Source organism: Rhinichthys klamathensis, unplaced genomic scaffold, assembly GCF_029890125.1.
Source record: "Rhinichthys klamathensis goyatoka isolate OS25496 unplaced genomic scaffold, OSU_Roscu_1.1 h1tg000059l_1, whole genome shotgun sequence".
Lineage (NCBI taxonomy): Eukaryota > Metazoa > Chordata > Actinopteri > Cypriniformes > Leuciscidae > Rhinichthys > Rhinichthys klamathensis.
In genome coordinates, this window is record NW_026606604.1 from 452,202 (window position 1) to 473,336 (window position 21,135).

Here is a 21,135-nt window from a genome sequence, read left to right on the forward strand (position 1 = left end):
TCATGAATTCTGGATTCAAATTGACAGCAGTTCATTAATTTTGATGTACCTCAGCATGTGTGTTAGCTTCTCTCTTATGCTGTTATTGCATTAGTCATGGAGTAGTACACCAAAATCTAAAATGTAAGCAAATGCAGGGCAACCAAAGGAGCCTAAGACGAATATGAAAGAACATGCTTCAAAAATAAGTGTGATCACTGACCTTCAAATATATTTTTTACCTATACATACATTTAAGTAAAATGTTTGTTGTATATTGTACAGGAGAAAAATTAAAGGGATATTTCACCCAAAAATGCAAATTATATAATTTACTCACCTTCATGACTTTCTTTCTTCCATTGAACACCAAAGTTTAGCAGAATCTCCAAGCTGCTCTTTTCCATGCGATGAAAATGGATGGTGGCAGGGGCTTTCAAATTCCAAAAAGGACTAAAAATAAATGCCATATAAGCATAATAAACGTGGCCCATGTGATGTCTTATCAGGCCGGATCTGGGAATTGGCTGAGCCCACCCAAATGTCAGTCTTGCCCCTCCACAGGACTCTTCCATCATTTGAAGAAGACTTGGTTGTAAGGGTAGCGATTATACTGTATTTTTCTTTTTTGAAGAGATTCCAATCATATTTCAAGCAACCCAAAACCATCATGGCTAACAGTGCGCATCTGAATTGTCTCAGCTGAAGGAAATAATACATAATTTATCGGCTTTATCGAGTTGTTTGAACATCACCCACATGTTAGGATGGTGTTCCGTCCACCTATTCTTTTTTCCCGAATCCAGTTGAGGAGTTCTTCTCCTCTTGGATATGGAAATTATATAACGCCACCCTTACAACCAAGTCTTCTTCAAATGATGTAAGAGGCCTGTGGAGAAGTTGAGGCACAAGCATGTCAAGGACGGATCTTTGGACTATATATATGCTGTGATGTTAATGAAGTTATCTTGCCAGATGTAAATGAGAGGCAAGATAAAAAAGTTCATTGATTCAATGATTGCAGTACATTTATGTATTTATTTATTTACTTATTTTATTTTTTGGATAAAAACTCATTGTTATACAACTTGATGTTACTATTTATTTTTGATAAATGCATTACTAAAATGCAGTGCTTTATTGTGCAGTGAATATTGAACTGTTTCGCCAACATAACAGTGTGTTTAGTATGTTTGTTAGAGCAACTTGAGTGTCGCGTTGTTAGAATGCAGCTGCATTTTTGGATTATGGACGTGGGACGCAAAACGCAAGCGCAACAGACAAACACGTAAGTCTATGTTTACATTGAAAAACAATGGAAAAGTTGTAGCAGTGCAGTGGAATGGAAAAACTAATGTTAAATAATGAGACCTTATTGTGAAGTGTTACCAAATAAGCTTTCTTTATTCACTGAAAATCTTACACGACAGTTGTGGTCACCAACATTCAGTGTATGGAAAAAAGCAGCATGGACATTCAGCTAGAAAAAAAGTCATACGGGTGAGTAAATAATGAAAGTCAAATACTTGTTTTATCATTAAACTCCTACTTCCTAAATCCACAAAGAACTAAGTATATACAAATATATAAATTATATTGGTTATGTATATGATTATTAGGAAATTATAGGGGGAAATATTAAAGATTATGAAAATAATTCAATAGCCTATTCAATGTTTCCAACTCTCCCAGATGGGCAATGGAGGGATCCAGACAGGATCAAGACATGCACGCCAGCTCCATTCAAAAAAGCAGAGTGTCTGTATACAGGAATTTGACATGCATTCACCAGTCTTACTCCCCCAGAGGAGGTAAGAGAGGCCAGGCTAAGAAAAGGACTAGCTTTTATAGGGGGAAAGGAGAGTAGGTAGGTTTTCTCTGTTTCTTGCTCAGTTCATCTTATGAATTATTGAGAAAGAGAAATATATGTTGGGTTGATGGAATGGGAGATGTGTAGCATTAGTAGTTTGCCCTATTTTCCCTCTAGCTTGTTAAAAGCAATTGTCCAACCAATTTGTCATTCTGCCCAAAACGTCTCCTCCAGCAAATGCTGACGAGAAATAGAGGGAGGTGGCATGAAGATGAATGTCCTCCCCAACTACCTGCCCAAACCTCACATTTCCGTTTAACAAATGATAAACAAAAGCAAAACAAACTTGACTCTATATTGAGCTCCAGTCTAGGTGCTGGAATCTCACGTGCTGATGAGAAGAGACCACAGGCACCTTCAGGACCTTTTCATTAGCAGCTTGTCTGCATATTCTGACACCCGCACCTTAGACAACATCTATTTCAATTCATAATGAACTGCTGTTAACATCTGTTGTGCACTGTTATAAAAAGTCACCAATAATAGCCTTCAACAACTGTGAGTGTGAATTACACCCACCACAAGCTAATCTATTTATTGAGCTTTAGCTTATGATGTTGAAAACTTGTCATATAGCAACTTTTATCAGCAGATGCACCTATTCTCTAACACATTTCAAAATGCCAAAACATATATCTTGTGATCTGATTTATTAAGTGTGACTTATGCACACGATACCAGATAAAGTTAATTTGCAATGTATTGTAGACTGAGTCGAGGGCTGCCTCTGAAAACTTAGGCAGCTGATATAGTTGCATTGCTGCCTTATCAGGCAATGACTCTTCAGGCAGCGTTCACGCACAAAGCTACCCAGGGCCGGCCCTGACCAATTTGCTGCCCTAGGCAAGATTTTACCTGGTGCCCCATGCATTACAGCCCATTTCACCCCATCATTGTGTTGGTGATTATTTAGTATATATATAGCAAGAGCATTACATCTAGCATTCAAGTCAAGTCCCCTTTATTTTTATATAGCGCTTTTGAGCCTACAATACAGATTATTTCAAGGCAGCTTTACAGTGATAACAGGAAAATAATGCAACAAAGTTTGCTTCTCCTGTACAACAGATCTAGAAGAAAATAGTGTCATAATCAAGCTTAAGTATGTTCAGTGATGGTTTATTTTGTTGTAAAAAAATATATTAATTTATCTCATTTATATATAGCCGCTCTGGATAAAACAGTGATGTCATCGTCCAAATGTCATTCATGCACAAACTATTCATTGAGCACTAGCAAAAGTGTTTGTTTGGGAGTTGATGGCAGCAATCTTCCACTAAATTCTGGCACGGTTCGTGTTTTCAACATGAATGAAACTGCGAAATGTCTTCTTTAATGTGAATTTTACATAAAACATAATAAACCTGTAGCCTATAAATATCGTTAATAATTTTGGCAAATAAATGTAAAAAAAAAATGCCATATATCCCCCTTAAAACTGCACAACTGTATAGTAAAACATTAAATAATAAAAGTGATAGTAAATGCGTCTAAATAAGACTGACATGATTGTTACAAATCGCATTGTCTGGGGCCTCTGAAGAACTCAGAACTACTGTTAGCATAAAGTTATAAGGTAAAAATAACTGCCATTAAATTATAGTATCTTACTACTATGCAATTAGATAAACTGTTCATTCTTTACATCACTTTACCTCTGTCTTTATCCCCTTATTGTGTCCTCTTCTTTTTGGCACTGTATCTATCGCAGGCTATAATGCTAATTTAAACGTGTCATGAAAATTCGGCCATCCGTCACAATGAGGAAACTTTCACCGTGTCTAGACCTGGCGCGAGCTGCAAGGCCCGGGCAGTGCTTGAGTGTGTTAAGCGCCCTCAAACGAAAGCAATGCTGTCTACATTGGATGCGGCGAGGGGCGACGCTACACAACAAATTAGTTACCAACAGTAAACTGATCGCGCGCGCTCTGTTTCTGGCGCACTTCAAGGACTCGTTGGGCGGGGGTAGATTGATGCGCCGGACCGGAGTCGGGGGACTTAGTTAAGTTTTTGTGGAGTTGTTTTGCTTTATTTTGTAGTATTTCGAATTAATGGTTTTAAAATAGTATTAGTAAAAAAAAAAAAAAAAAAAAAAAAAAAAATTCACTCGTTCACTCATTTTGGCGCCCCTATTGAGTGGTGGCGCCCTTAGCATTTGCCTATACCGCCGGCCCTGAAGCTACCTCACAAAACTGATTTCGGACAGACTTCTGAGGTAATGTAACAGTTTAATGATCACCAGGAATATAGAGCGAGCTTTGGTATTAACTAAACAAATATTTAAAGGGGTGGTTGATTATGATTTCACTTTTCTAACTTTAGTTAGTATGTAATGTTACTGTTTAAGCATAAACAGCATCTGCAAAATAACAACGCTCAAAGTTCCAAGCAAAGGAAGATATTTTCTTTTAAAGAAATCTTTTTTAAGGACTACAACAAATTGCTAGTAGGGACTACACGACATTCCTCCCGGGTTAGTGACATCATTAACCCTAAAATTTACATAAACCCCGCCCCCGGGAACACACAAGCAGTGTTGCCCATGCGTCAACATGCCGACGCATATGGTACCCCTTAAGCGTCAATATGAGACGCTCATCCTCGGGCGTCATCTAACTGACGCTTTTGACCATGCGTCTAAATCCGACGCACATGGCACCCTTTAGCGTCAGTTAGATGACGCTTCCGTTATGGGTAGGTTTAGGTTTGGGGTAGGGTTAGTGTTAGACCACTAGGAGGCGCGTCTCATATTGACGCTTAAGGGGTACCATGTGCGTCGGCATGTTGACGCATGGTCAAAAGCGTCAGTTAGATGACGCCTTGGGATGAGAATGGGCTGGTTGAGAAGAGGAAGAGTTGTTTTAGTAAAGCACATTTGTGAGTCTGCTCAAGCTGTTGCATCCGTCTCTTCACATGCAATACAGTAACATAAATGCATGAATCTTACAGTTCCCACACAAGCGATTTTATAGATTATCATTACAGAATATGCTAATCAATGACTTGGAGATAGTTAACTCCACATCAGCAACATAAATTCATCAACTAACCATTCAGAAACGTCCTGTTTCATTCTACATGTTGTCACTTCTTCTTGAGTTTCTCCATCATTGTCTGACTCCAGTTTAAACATGAAAGGCAGAACAGTTTCTGACATTTTAGTGCTGAGGTGATCAGAGACTGTGCAGGGAGCAGCAGTTCATTTGCATTTAAAGGGACACACACGAAACAACGCTTTTTACTGACCCTCTTTAACATGACTTTAACATGCTAAACAATTTATCTGTTGGGTATTTTGGGCTAAAACTTCACATACACACTCTGGGGACAACATACTTATTTTACATATTGTAAATAGGGGCATTATACCACCCCTTTAATTACTACACTAGTAATTTCTCGCTAGAAATGACATCAGAAGTGGAAAATGTTGGTCAAAAATTTACACACAAACAGTCCAACCGCCATTTTTCTTTTTTTAGCTAAACTCTCACGGAATGGAATGCATAGGATTGTCGTATATCAAAGGCAGCGAAGGATACAGCTCTGCTGCCTTAAACTCGACCAGATGGTACTCAGGAGACAGAAATATAATGGGCCCTCTCATACACCTGACGCAATGCAGCACCAGGCGCGAACCAAGTGTTTTTTGCTAGTTTCAGCCCGACGTAGTTATCATTTTCACGTCCTGCGTCACGTTGTTTAAATAGCAAATGCATTGTGCCCATTTGTGCGCCCATGGGCGTGCTGGTCTGAAAACGAGGTGTGTTCAGCCACATTGTTGGCGCGTTGCTATTTTTAGGAAACTGATATAGAGGATTTCGCAGAATTGTTTTTGTTATTTAAAGAGCGCTTTAGTAATGTGCGCCTATAGGCCGGTGCACAACATGTATACACTCTGCTTATTACACACACAGGAATGATCAGCAGCACACAAACATGCCAAATATAAAAAAGAAAAAGAAAACAATGTAAAAGATTATTTTTGTGTACACAAAGATATGGTGGAATCCGACTTGTCTCGTAGATGGTCTTCTTGCGCGCTTTTACCTTGCGCACGAGCAGATATTTTTGCGTTTTGGAGACGCGTTCAGTCTTTCCGCTTGCAAATTCCGCCATGTACTAAATAGCGAATCCGCCATGGCGCGAATGCAACTGGCTTTTAAAGGGAATGGGAGATGAGACTCTGAATGGTTTTTTTTGCATGTTACGCCCAAAACACACCTATTACTCATTAAGAGAATAGGGACAACTCTTTTAGACCATGCGCCGACCATTTTTCCCATCGTTGGTTTTAGCAAAACTAGCAAAACTAGCAAAAGTGGATTCGGACACACCCTAAGTGCACTTGCACTTTAAACCATGTGCTAAGATCGTTAAAATAGGGCCCCATATGTTCTAAAACGTTTTGCTAACATTCCCATTAAGTTTTAAAAAGTTTATTTGTGAATGTTGTCCAGTTTTTCATTAATTTGTTGGTTTTATAAACCTTAAGGGAATATTCCATTTTAAATTTTGCAAACATTATGGGCACATTACTTTTGAATGTTCTCTAAACATTTTAAAACAACTAAAACGTTTCAGAAAAAAAGTTCCATGAACAATATATAGATGTTTTTGTGCTAGCATTTTGAGAACATTATTAGAGATAACTCTGAACGAACGTTCTATTAACGTTAATGTTTTCAAAACTTTGAGAGAACCTTTAGCCAGAGTTCTGAGAATGTTCCCTGTTAGCTGGCAGCATTTTTCTTCACAGCCATGTAAAAATATCTGTGTATTCTATTGAAATAAACATGTGTTTGTAAGCAACATTAAACTTTTATATATTTTATATATTCAGTCAATCAGCATTTGCCATGACAAAAACTTTAAGAAAAGGAGCAATGCATTTGTCCCTTCACTGGAGAGCCTTCTTTGTTATTCCACTGAAGATGCCCCATGTCCATTTGAAAGTAAAGAAAGAGCTTCATAATGAGATTTTTTTTCGAGCTTCAGGCCATGAGCTATTGGCTGAACAGTGGCAATCAGCAAAAGCTGATGCATTACTGTAATTTCCTTTGATTTGCAGCGAATTTGATCACAAGCACTATAAATCAGTCTGGGAAGAAGCAGAGAAGCAGCCTGGGTTGTAATCATGCCTTTTTGATGACCTTCTAATGTATAAGAAGTAGGACGAGAAATGGAGATGAATGGCCACAGTGTGGTATTTATATATATGACTGTGTTATTTACAGAGCTCTGGGGGAGAAGGTCTCCAATATTGTAAGGAAAGTTTAACTTAATGTATTCCAGATGAAATCACTCTCTGGCATCATATAAATGTTTCCTTTGTGAACAGAATTGATTGTGGAGATCACACCAGGAAAACCTAATAATGTAGGCTACATCTGATTGTTTTAAAGGGAAAGTTTACACAAAAATTAGGCTACTCATTAGGCTACCCAAACTTATATGACTTTATTTCTTCTGTGGAACACAACAGATTCGTTTTCTAAGAATATTCTGGTCACTCTTCCATAAAATGAAAAAAATATCTGAGTGGCCAAGATATAAGAGTACTTGATGAGAGTATCTGAGTGGCCAAGAGTACTTTTTATGTGTTCGAAAGAACGTAGAAAATCAAATGTGTTTGGTGAATAGGAGTAAATTATAAAATTAAAATTTTTAGGCGACTATACTTTAATAATAATACATTTTATTTATAATGCGCTTTTCTAAAACCCAAAGCGCTACAGACAATAAAACAAGTAAAATACAGAAGTACAGGAGTAATACAAAATAATCATTGCAGTACTACACATGGGAATGTGGAACTAATGAGAAATATTGAAATTTAATCAAGTCTAATGTGGTGATTCACGCTCATGTTTTGTGATCAAATTAATCCCAGAGGTGAGGATCTCATTAAGCAGAAGAGCTAAATTGACTGATTTTGAAATATCCATGTTAAAACAAGTTTTGTCCAACCCGATCTCACGGCAATTCATATGAATTTTATGAGGTGGCTAACTCGTACTCATTCGTACGAATGACCTTCCCCTGACCCCGCCCCTAGACCTACCCATCACTGGGGTTTAGACAAATCGTACAAATTCGTACAAATTGGTCGTGAGATAAGCGTTGGTTTTGTCATGAAAAATCTATGAGTGTTTGGCATGGTAATGAGTATGTTGATATGTTTGGTCTTGGAGGAATAGATCTGCTACGCTGCTGCTGCTTCTGTTGGTTATTGCTGCAGCTGCAGAGCAGGTACGGGACTTGCTACTGCCAATACACGCTGCTGTGAGCAAGTAAGACATGTTGCTGCTGTACAATATATTGTAGCATACATGAATTACCCGTAGCAGATCTATTCAGGTGGAGCTGGGGAAGGTGGAGGGTTTCTGAAAGCACGTTGCACTGCTAAGGCAAATACTAACCAACCAAGTATTTGAAGTAAGGATGGAACAATACCAGTGTCGGTATCAGGCCCGATCCTGCGCTCTCGTACTCAAAAAAATGCTCTGATACCAACAACCGATACCAGGCAGCGTGTGTACAGTGTTTGTGTCCAGACAAAGAAACATCGACAGCAGAGAGTATAATGGGGATAAAATAGAAGGCTGTCTATAAAGTAAATATAACAAAATATAGTAAAGCCTATATAGCTGTGGTGCTCGAGCTGATAAGCGAAAACAAGCAGTGAATTGAGCGCGCGGACATGAGAGCTTGTCGAGCGCATCCCTTTTTCACAGACATCAGTGGCAAGTTTGTAGTTCAGTCGGATGTCAATGGCAAATAAACTAAAACGAGGCATGTAACTTATTATTAACGTTAACTGACGAGAGAGAGAGAGAGAGAGAGAGAGAGAGAGAGAGAGAGAGAGAGAGAGAGAGAGAGAGAGAGAGAGAGAGAGAGAGAGAGAGATCACTTCTGTTGAATTATCTTGATTGCTGATCGTTGCATGTGTTATTTGGATTAAAACTAAATCGTATGCAAGTAAAACATGACCTGTTACCTGATTTATGTGTAGCGAGTGGATCCCCACAGTATTACAGGACGTTTGCAAGTCAAGAAGTTTCATGAACGCAAACATCCGAAGCGCGTGCCCCGAAAACCCACGTCTCAGACATCGCGCTAATACTGAATTGAGGGGGTGGGCGTCCTGGAGGCTGACAAAGGTGTGGCCTATCCGGAGCAGGAAGCCTCCAGGGTGGAGTAGGCTGTCCACGCTGCCAGGGCGGAGCCGCCCCTTCGGGTGCCCATGGCGGAGACGCCCAGATTTTTGTATTTACAATTTTAAATTTAAGTTGAGAAGATGTTATCTTCTTTCTGAACTTCATTTAATACCACTAGTATAACTCAAGGTGACAGTCTTTCCTATAAGGGTAAATCTTATGACTGTTTCCCAGTGTTACTGCAGTTTAATCAAATGTTGTTGTTCTCAATAACACAATGTACCATCCATTTCTGATGAGCTTTCAAAGAGCTTCGACAGACTGCGGCGCTCACAGTTCTTAAGCCAAATGTCATTTCACTGTGAAGCAGTTTGCTAAGAGGCCTGTTTATTAATTCAAAACAGAAAGTCACTTCATTTCTATGAGCTCGCTGTACTCCGGCTTCTAATAGTATCCAAATTTTACTGCTCATCAATAGATCTCGAGCGAATTTGACTGCTTAATTCTAATAATGCACCAAAATTTACTTGAATGAGAGAGAGATAAACATTAAGAGCGAATGAAACACAAGTTCCACACAATGCACGCTGTTTGGGTAAGTGTCTTCATGGGCATGCAGCTCACTGTGGGAACACTCTGGGCAGCCCAGCGTTACTCGGCTCTGTCGACATGTGTGGGTAATTATAAGGTAGCTCTGCGTTGTGACAGACCCATAATGATTGAGTCAGACAACTCTTAGTGGAACTGCAGGCAGACTGATTGCCTGTTCCCTCTCCATGAGAGACCAGTTAGAAGAAGACCTGCCAAATAGCAAAATCACAGTTGTTTCAGAATCAACCGGAATGTTACCTTTATCTAAGATTTAACACATACAGTGAGGCTAAAGTCTGAAGTCTGAGTTTCTTTTGTTAGTTGTTGTTGTTGCATTTATTCTTATTTAATGTTTTTTTTTTTTTTTTTTTGCACTACAAAACTAAATTTATCAGCATTTATCAGCAAAGTTGAACTGAAAAACCTTTTGGGTCAGTAAGATTTTTTAAATGTGTTTGAAAGAAGTCTCTTATTCTCACTATAAGGCTGCATTTATTTAATAAAAAAAAAAACAGTAAAAACAGTAACATTTTGAAATATTATACATAAAAATAAAATAAAAAAACTGAATTTTCAGCATCATTACTCCAGTCTTCAGTGTCACATGACCCTTCAGAAATTATTCTCTTATGTTGATTTGGTGCTCAAGAAACATTTCTTATTATCAATGTTGAAAACAGTTGCTTAAGATTTTTTATGAACACTGGATACTTTTATTTCAGGATTCTTTGTTATTTTTCAAAATGAACATTTATTTGAAATATAAATATTTTGTAACATTATAAATGTGTTTACTTTCACTTTTGATTAGTGAACACTTTATAAATAAAAGTATTAATTTCTTTTGAGAAAAAAAACAGTACTTACCCAAAACGTTTGAACTACAGTTTATTTATTTCTTTGGTTTGTCGCCCTGTTGCTTTGATTTGCTTATTTGATTAGTGATCAGAAATAGTGCTGAATCTTAAATATTTATTATTCATTGCACTGTATATCTTAGTATTTGTTCTTACATTCAGATGTTTATATTTTTTGATCACCCAAGTGTCTGGATAAGCATTCATGACATGAAAGAAGTTGATGATGAATATTGCTTTTGTTAAGTGTAAGCTAAACATTCAGTTGTATTCATATTTATTCATGACTCGAAATGAGAAAAACATTCTTTTGGGCTATTGAAGAAGTTTAATGTGGTAATTCATCATGTTGTGCAAAATACAGTTTGAAAAATGCAATGCGCTCCATTTCGTGAGCCACTGTGGTTCTGAAGATGAGAAAGTCATTTCAGTTTACTATTTATTGTGTTTGATATATAAGCGTACCCCAAAAAATAGGGTTTTCTGAAACAACATTCCATTTACAAATGCATATGGATTTATTTTTTCATATTTTGATCTGAATTATCCTTGAGCATTGACTTAGGCCTATACTTTTATTGTTTGCTCCAGTATGCTCTGACAACACATCCAGCCATCTCTGCTCTTTTAAAACAGGGAGATTTCGGCATATTGAACTCAGCCAGTCGTCCTGTTTAGAATTCTGTTCTCAAACTGAGCCGAGTATTTGTAGCTTAACTTGACCTGCCAACACCGATTGGTTGAGAGAGCACAGGACCTGCTTGTCAAATTTATTTTTAGGCTCTTCTCAGCATTCTGACATAGAAGGTGTAGACAAGCCGTAGATGTTTTTAATATGAAGTGTTGTGACTGAAATAGGTGTCTCATCATAATACTTCAATCTGAGAAAGACTGCAGAGGAAATTAAATGCGAAGTGTAGTGCCTTATATTTCAATATATTTAAATAAATGTCTTTGTTAATGCTATCAGTTGGATTACCCTAATAAATGCTGCATAAGCTCAGCCTTATTTGATAGCAGACTGAATGACCTTCATTTCATCTGAGTTAACATTGTCCGGTGATCCTTCATTGCCCTTTGTCAAAATGAAAATATTTTCCTAGAAATAATGAAGCTTCATGTATTATTAACTTCCCTTTACCTTTCAATACTTTACTCTCTTCTTCTATATGTTCATATTGTTCCTTTCAAATGGCAAATCTCATGAATGGACTCAAGTCATGCAGTATGACTCATCGGGTAATTATTCAACGTCCAAAAGCTAATTTCATGTTTTTAATGGAGTCAGAAATCTGAACAAATAGTTATACAGCTAGTCCGGTATCATTTAAAACAGCATGAAATCATAAATTTAACACATGCCCTTGGTCTGTGCCTGATTTGTCTTTGCATTTTATTCGATTTTCATTATCATAAAAATATTCTCTTCCTCTTCAACAACTTCTGACGTAACCAAAGCTGGGTGGCAGGGAAAAATTAACCAGTAACATCACAAAATGTAACCGAAGTTGCTCACAAACCAATGAATCACATCCTACCATTTATAATCAAGCCCAGTCTACATTATTTCCTATTATTTATTTATTTACTTAAAAAGAACTTACGCAACTTGTGACGTCGGAAGTGTATAGTGCGTCATGGAGTAGCGTAAATATCAGCAGTACGTCGCATTACTCGCATAAGTTGCGCTTTAGACTTAAGTGAAATCTGTATGTTCGTTTGGCCGGAAGCTAGTTATTTCACTTTATAAAGTTTTAAACTTATACACAAACGCATGGCTTCGCTTCAGAAGGCCTTTATTAACCCCCCGGAGCCGTGTGGAGCACTTTTATGATGGATAGATGCACTTTTATGGACTTCAAAACAGAAATAGTCATTCACTGCCAGGACATTTTTTTATATAACTCCGATTGTATTCGTCTGAAAGAATAATGTCATACACCTAGGATAATTTGAGTGTGAGTAAATCATGGGCTGATTTAAATTTTTGGGTGAACTATCCCTTTAACGAAAATAAAGTTGATACTTCTTGAATTAATCTTATGAGAACTGATTTAAACAACATTTCAAGTTAATAACACGCTTCAACTGTCCTCCATGAAAATGTTACATTTATTTGTGTTTAATAAGCATGAATAAACATGATGGATCATAAACATAAACACAGTCAGATAGTCAGTCTCAAGCTAGCATGAGGGTTAAAAGGTGGAGATAGTGTGGATACTAATGCTATTACTACAACAACTGATAGTGATGATGATGATGATGATTTTTTAAGGGATAAGTTTATTGTTGTGGTTCCCATTTTGTTGAATATATCTACACTAGCAGCACAATGCACAGGCACTTCATAATCTTCAGATAAGTTTGAAGCATTTCCATTACAGTATGAGACCGTCTCTGCTCAACATGAAATGGTTTTGATACAAAAATGGAGAGAATTTAAATTACTGTGAAGATGATCACAAATTTACCATAAAATGCAATTTTAAAACAATTTTCAGGTCTACTTATTGCAGCAGCGAACAATCTGAGAGTTCAGTGTTTCATCTACACATAATTCCAGTCTCCTCAGATACTTCAATCTGCTTGTGTTCTGATTCAGTAATATCGGTTACTTGCAGGCAGGATCCATTAAAACATGTCTGATGCACAATCACTGTGGCAGCTTAAGAGGCACTATAAGCGTTATTGACCTGCTGAGAGCATGCGGTTGTGGAAATTGCACTGCATGGTTGTCAGACTTTTTCAAAGTTAGAATTTATGTTACTGTTTATGAGTTTCTATTTTTAAGATTTACTATAAACAAAAATGACACTTCTAAAAGCACCATTTTCAGCATTTTGGTCTTCATGATTCAGCTGCTAAGTCTTGATTGTCAAATATGGGAAGTCCAAATTTTACCATGAGATTATCTTTTTCCAGACGAAATCACAGAGCAATTAATTGTTGTACGTCTCCGAGAAACTAACAGGGGTTTTGGTCAATTAATCAGTTTAGTGAATGATCCAATAATTCACCCACAAAGAAAATCTTCCTGGATATATCAGTGTTTTTAACGAATCATTTGACTAAATGATTCAGTGATTCACTAATGAATATATGGCTGTTTTGTTTCTGAATGAATCCATGATTTGAACGAATCTGTTAACTATGGTTCAATTATTTATTCATAAAGACAGTGGCTGCATCTGAGTATGCCTACTTCCCTATAGAAGGCGAAATACACTATAAGGAAATAGTCAGAGTATTCATAAAATGGTCATAAAGTAATTTACAGACAGTCACTTACCGGCTAGTCTCGTGCAGCCAGACCTTCAGACTGACGGCAGAACTTCTGTCTGGACGTCATAGCAGCTTTCATTGGCTAAGGACTGCCGAAGAGGCCATCTGACTGACATGTAAATTAACCATTCATTGTTTGTTTTGTTCAGCGTCCAGTTTAGGGGCGTGACAATGTAAAGTCAATTGTCCCAACAATAACAAACTGACGTGTAAAACTCTTGGATGTATTTTAAAGAGTCTATGCCGTAAAATCCACATACTTTTGAAAATCCAGCATTTAGTTGATCATGATAAGCGCTCATTGTCAGTTGTAAATGGCTTTCTTCTTCGTTCTTCTTCACTATTGCTTTGTTTCCTGGTGGACTGTTAAAGAATGCGACACACATGTCTCCCGGAAATCCTTTAGTATTCAACCATTCAAATGACGACCATTTTGTGTAGGCTACCTTATGTATCAGATGTTCAGCCAAAAGTCCATGGGTGTGATATCTAGCTGAGATTAGAATATGCCTACTTCCCTTTATATAGTAGGTGAAATATACATCCAAATTCCCAGTATTCATAAAATTGTTGCAAAATAATTCTACTATTCAGAGACAACGTGATTGCGGATGCTGCCAATCACTTGATTCGTTCCTGAATAAAACAATGTTTTTGACAAATTGCCACGTCATCAAATAATGTCTCAATTTAAAGGTGCAGTAGCCTATGTAATATTGTTTGCTGGCTTCCTTGGCTACAATACGCTGTGTTTCCCGCCAGCTGGCAACCCGGGGTGTCGAAATACTATTGGGTGAATTGGCAGAGGGCGGGATCACACAGACAAACAAAAACGGACATTCCGACACGGAGCGACACGGAGCGCATATTTCAAAGTAGAATAACGTTGTTTTTCTAAGAAACAAATACTTAGAACTTAGATGTTTCCTAAATATCTGCAAACATATTATGGTATTTTTGTGCTTGAGTACTGTCAAAACGTTATACATACTGTCACAATCCTCAGTCACCAGTCCAGTCCCTTCACCATCACCGGTCACCTCCGCACTACATTTCCCATAAATCCCTCCTGGCTCACACCTGCCCACACTTCACAATCATCCACGCCTGCCTTCATTCGCCCTCACCAGCTCCACTCCATTTAAGCAGTCAAACCCCAGTTCACTGTGTCTCGTTGTTCAAACCTGAACCATGAGTTTGTCCAATTTTACTACGTAATGCAAGACAAAATTATTGATGATGAAATAATTCATTGATGAATATGTTTTGTTGTAAATTATTTACATAACGCTAAACTGTGCATATCAATGGAGACCACAGATGGTTGTCATTTACCTGTATTGCATTAATAGAAAGGCAGTTAGGCTAATATAAGGTTTTTTATATATATAAAGTATTTTTCAAATTTTAATACCGTAGTCATCTACGGTCATCACTTCTCATTATAGTGTTTAATGCTGAGGAGGACTCTAGCCTGAGGAAGGACTGGACTGGACTTCCATTTGAGAAGCACCCATATAACCCTGTAATCCTGAAGAACTTGATTAGCTTGTTCATGAGTGCATGTTTGATTAGGTTTGGAGTAAAACTCTGGAGTGTTCCTTGAGGGCCAGAGTTTAGAACCCCTGTGGAAGACGTGATGATTAATTGTAATTGACAATATATGAAAACATGATCAAAATGTTAAAACAATAAATATTAAATGTAAGCTTTGCCCTGCTTTAAAGAACAAGACAGAAAACGCATGAGCATAGGTGACAGAAGGTGAAAGAAACACAATGTTCAAGTGAAACATTTGTTCTAAAACATGTTGTTCTCACATTTGCCATTCACACGTCTCTCTTTTTCTGCTTTTACTTTTTTAATTTACTTTTCCACAAAGTTCGTCATCTTAACACCATTTTTTCCTTGTAGATACATTTGATTTACCTCCATTACTAATCTTTCTCATTTTGCATTGTTGTAAAAGTTTAATATTGTTTGTCTGGCTAAACTTTTATCTTAAAACAGTTTCAAAAGGCAGAGGTTAGGCTCTGCAAACAGAGCCTTAAGCGCTGTTATGAATACATTAATCAAAAGCATAAGAGCTTGAGTCACATCGTTTATTCTCTGGTCATTTATGGCTGATATGCACAACCATTCATTATTTACTTTTGAATCATTTAGATAGTACACTTTATTCTAAACCCAGAAAAACTTTAATTGCATCCTGGTATCATCAATATTTTACTTTATTTGTGATAGACCATTGCATCTGATGTACCTTTTATGTAGATCTGAGAGACAAATAAAATAATATTTTCTTAATCAGCTCATGGAAAAAGAAATATGAAATTCCAAATGATAACTGAGCTTTTAATTAATCATTAAACAGGGAACACTGCTAGGATGAAATATTGTTTGTATTTTTCTGAGATTCTGTGGCCAGTCTAATTGGCTGACAAGACTTTAGGGGTAAAGCTTATATGCGAGATGAAATTGGTGGCCACCAAGCTCAACACACAACAACAACAAACATAATATCATAAACTTACATAAGTTATTTGTGTATTTTTGCCTCAAACTTGGGGGCATATATACAAACTAGGACTTCATATAGATGTTTTTTCACCACAAGACTAGAACAAATCCAATCCAAAAAATATTTTTTTAATATAATTGCACTTTTTAAGTTAATCGAACATGTTTATTTATTAAATGTACCTCATGCAAAAATAGTGAAAGATGTGTATTTCTTATAGCTATGTTATCAGTCTGATGTTAAAACTCTTGTTGGACAAAGTCATGCTTTTATCTTTATTGTAATAGCTTTATCTGGAAGGAATTGCCCAGAGACACCAATTGAGTCCAAGTGTTGAAAATAAAGTCTTGATGTTATTGCCCAGCAAAAAAACTGTTCAAACATGTGGTACAATAACATGGAAGATTTGCACACAGAGTTTAGGTAATTAAACAGTCAAAAATTGCATCTCCATTGCATCTCCCAATGACCAATGTAATCAACGTCGTCATATAGTTTGCAGAGTCTGCCAGAAAAGTTACAAGGGCATGTCAATGATAGCACTTTTACAATTGTTCAAAAGCAAGAAATCAATGCTCTGGTTTCTCAATCAAGTATCACACACACACACACACACACACACACACACACGCCTTTATTGTTATTATTCATGCAACTCCAATAATCTGGTTATGTTTATCTGTTTCTTGCCAGGCAGAACGTATCAATGTGTACGAAATGGCAGGCGACTCCGACGATACAAGCTTGTGCTTTTCTTACCGTCTTGTCTCAGGAAATCGGCCTTATCAGTCTTGCCCAAGCTGTTATAGCAGAATAATTTTACAGCTGGCTGAGAAAGCCTTGGCGACCCTGGATCGTGTGCTGTGCAGGCAAAATTTAACCTTGGTGTCCCTTATCAAATTAGAACTGCCTTTTGTTTACTACCGGCTGACAGAAAGCCATATTTGTGATGGGTCTTTTTCTCTGGGTGAGGCCAAGTCGCTGATGGATAATTTATGATTTATGTATATGTGGCAAAACACACTGCTATTTGTACAACGTGAAACCATGGAGACCATGAGATATTTTATTTTGTTGATAAATAAAGTAAGGTGTGAGGGCTGTGCTGTATAGAAGTCAAGTCATACATTTCTACAGGCTGATCAGTTGCCTTAGACATTGGATTATTATCCACAAATATTTGACTTTTGAATGCTGTGATGACCAATCTGAATAGAGTATTTCAGAGAGCTGTGCAAAATATTTATCAATTATTTATCAAAATATTTATCAATTTATCTATCTATCTATCTATCTATCTATCTATCTATCTATCTATCTATCTATCTATCTATCTATCTATCTATCTATCTATCTATCTATCTATCTATCTATCTATCTATCTTTCTATCTGTCTGTCTGTCTGTCTGTCTGTCTGTCTGTCTGTCTGTCTGTCTGTCTGTCTGTCTGTCTGTCTGTCTGTCCGACCTCAATGGGATCCGTGTAGGTGTACAATCCACCTCTAGATGTCGCTGTGACAAACGTCACACAGTATTCTGGAGCTCAAGCGCCCTCTTCGGCACTCGTTGATTGTACACAAATGTGGACTGGACGCATGCTGCTGGATACCCATTCACAGAGTGAGTACCTATGGTGAGTACACGAGACACACGCTGTATCTATTAACCTAGCGAGCTGACTACCTAGACAGCGATGTTATGCGCGTTTGATGCCCCCCTAAAAAACTGTTTTTCTACTCAAACGCTGAACGCGCATACGTCTGCTGTTTAGGAAAGTTAGTCTGCTCTCTAGGTTTTGAGACAGAGCCAAATGTCAAGTGTTCAGTAAGTGCTTGTCGCTGTGGGTTCTCTCGCTGTACATTTTGATGGCATGTTTATCTTCTCCATCACTTTTATGGACGGATTATTTCTCATAGTTCATCTTCTGTATTAATCTTCGTGATGTAATAATTTCTTTACGATATCTCTTGAGGTTTGCTTTAAACTCGGCCTGCAAAATGTATGAAGTAGTGAGCTTTGCTAAAGATTTGAGTGAAATCGTGCCAGAGCTGAAAGCTGTAGATAATGATATTTGACTTTCATTAAAAATACATTCTGTCCCTGAAGAAGCACTTGTGTGATTTACTTGTGCATATAATGAGGGAGTTATTAAAGTTTGTAAACTGTAAATTATTTGGGCACTCAACCTTAGAATGAACTCTGGCTCTTCTTTAAAGTACAACAAGAACTGATGTCAAGCAGAGAATTTCCCCAGACTAAGTCAGAGAGCCTTGAAATTTCATTCAATAGAAGTAATTACAAAAATACCCAGAGGGAAAAAACGACACAACAAGGGCCACATTAATTAAAAACACAATGGAGGAAAGAAAGAACTTACTTTAGCCGTTGACAAGGCTGATTTTTTAACTGGCAGTCTTGCCTTTTAAAGTAAAAAAAAAAAAAAAAAAACTCCCTCAACCTTTTACTGTGTTGTGATAAAGATAATTGTGAGGCGTTTACCCCTCAGAATCACCTTGTTAACAATTTAATAATATTAATTAGTAATTGCCTCTTTTTTAAACATAACATCTTTGTACATAATTGTATTCTTCTCAAAAGCAACTTATAACAAGCACACACGACACGTGTGACTTTCTTCTCTGGGACACAAATGGAGATATTTTAAAGTATTGGGCTGGTCACTCTTTTCCATGCAGTTACAATCAATGGGAACTTTCAATGTTTTCCAGATTCAAAAATCTCATTTAAGTAGACTATGACTTAACATTCATGAATTGACAATAAAGAGCAAAGGATTGTACTGTGGTTGTTTGGATGGCTTTAAAAGTTTCACCGAGGGTCAGATGAATAAATAAAGCCGCTGAGAAGGGGAGAGGGAAGTATACGTTTACATGTATTGTACATGCATTCCGAAAATAGTTTTGTCTTGATGACATGTACTGTCTGAAGATCTTTTTTAGTAAATAGTATATTCAGTCTCCTCCACTAAGCAGTTTGTGAGATGTAAAAAAACCATATACACACATTCGTAGGGGGCAAAACGTATGTAAACGTACGCATTACAGCACCTGGCACGTGTGTAAAGTATTTTTGAATCCATTTGAGAAAATGTTGATTGTATTATTTCAGGTCTACACCTCCCCTTTTCAATCAAATAGAAATTTAATTTGGATTTGGATCGATTGACGTATTTATATCAAGGTTTTTCAGTCCAATTGAGCCATCAGTCCAATTATAAATAGTTTATTTGCTTACAAGTAAACAGCACATTGATAATAAGACTTAAAGGAATAGTTCACACAATTTTAATTATCCCATAATTTACTCACCCTCAAACAATGTATATGGCGTAGGTGTATATGATTTTCTTCTTTCAGCCGAACACAATCAGAGTTATATTAAATAATATCCTGGCTCTTTACAGCTTTGTTATGCCATTAAATAGTGCCTGAGTTTTTGAAGCTCCCAAAAGCACATCCATCCATCATAAAAGTAATCCATGCGACTCTAGTGGGTTAATAAATGTAATGGCAATTACTATAGGCTAATTACTGGCTTCTGGCAATGGCTGTACGTGCGTTCACAAGATAGTCGAGTTCCGTCGGTAGGCTGACCTCTGACCGCTTCGCTTCAGAAGGCATTTATTAACCCACTGGAGTTGTATGGATTACTTTTATGATGGATGGATGCGGTTTTTAGAGCTTCGAAAACTCAGGTACTATTCAATGCCATTACAAAGCTGGGAAGAGCCAGGATATTTTTTAATATAACTCTGATTGTGTTCGGCTGAAAGAAGAAAGTCATATACACCTAGGATGGTTTGAGGGTAAGTAAATTATGGGACAATTTTCATTTAGGGGGAACTATTCCTTTAAATTCTTCACTCAATACTGGCTTCACATGACTTCAGAACTATTTTTATAAAGTGCATGAGTCATATGAACCAATTTTATGGGACAATTATGGGGTTTTCGCATCCTTTTTTGAAGCTGGTAAAAAAATTACCACGACGACTCTTTAAACTGTCTCTTTTTGTGTTCCACTGAAGAAAGAAAGTCATACGGGTTTTATTGGACATGAGGGTAAATAAATAATGACAAAATAATACAATAAATGATGAGTTTTTTTTTTTTGGGTGCACTGCTCCTTTAAAGGAATAGTTCACTTCAAAATGAAAATTCTGTCATCATTGACTCTCCCTCAAGTTGTTTCAAACCTGTATGAATTTCTTTCTTCTGCTGAACACAAAAGAAGATATTTTGAAGAATGTTGGTAAACAGACAGTTGATGGGCCCCATTGACTTCCATAGGAAGAAAAAAATACTTGATGATGGAAGTCATCAACTGTTTGGTTACCCATATTCTTCAAAATATCTTCTTTTGTGTTCAGCACAAGAAAGAATAAGAAATTCATACAGGTTTGAAACAACTTGAGGGTGAGTAAATGATGACAGAATTTTCATTTTGAAGTGAACTATTCCTTTAAGGCCCAACTGCTTGAGTTTGAGTTTCTGTTGCAATGTCTTTTTGACAGCACTCTACTTTCATCAATAGTTTTGTGGGTGTCAGGTTGGATTAGCCCCTTTTAGTTGCTATGTTGATCCATTTTGGCAGAGTGTTAGGGATGCACCTCTCTACCTTCATTGATCTGTTCTCAGCGGGATTGATCCAAGTAATGACATTTTGCACTGTGTGTTGAGTAAATAATGAAATATTTATCTCGCATATAAAGCTTGAAGTGCTGTCCTCTCAACCAGTGCTTTCATAATCAGCCAGGATAAGACATCTGTTTCTGGACAGAATACAACAATCAATTAAATTTTCTTTCTGGTCGTGAAGCTTGAAACTTTTCAATTTATCATTTAAATGAGGT

The 21,135-nt window shown here is 37.1% G+C and overlaps 1 protein-coding gene across 1 annotated transcript in view; it reads left to right on the forward strand.

Annotated features, from left to right (window-relative positions):
• The first annotated feature begins 17,793 nt into the window (after positions 1 to 17,793).
• tpk1 (thiamin pyrophosphokinase 1) overlaps positions 17,794 to 21,135 on the forward strand; it is a 78,853-nt gene continuing 75,511 nt past the window's right edge. Inside the window, exon 1 of the mRNA XM_056248807.1 lies at positions 17,794 to 17,882. The gene's annotated coding sequence lies outside the window, so the exon portion shown is untranslated. The remainder of the gene's footprint in view (positions 17,883 to 21,135) is intronic.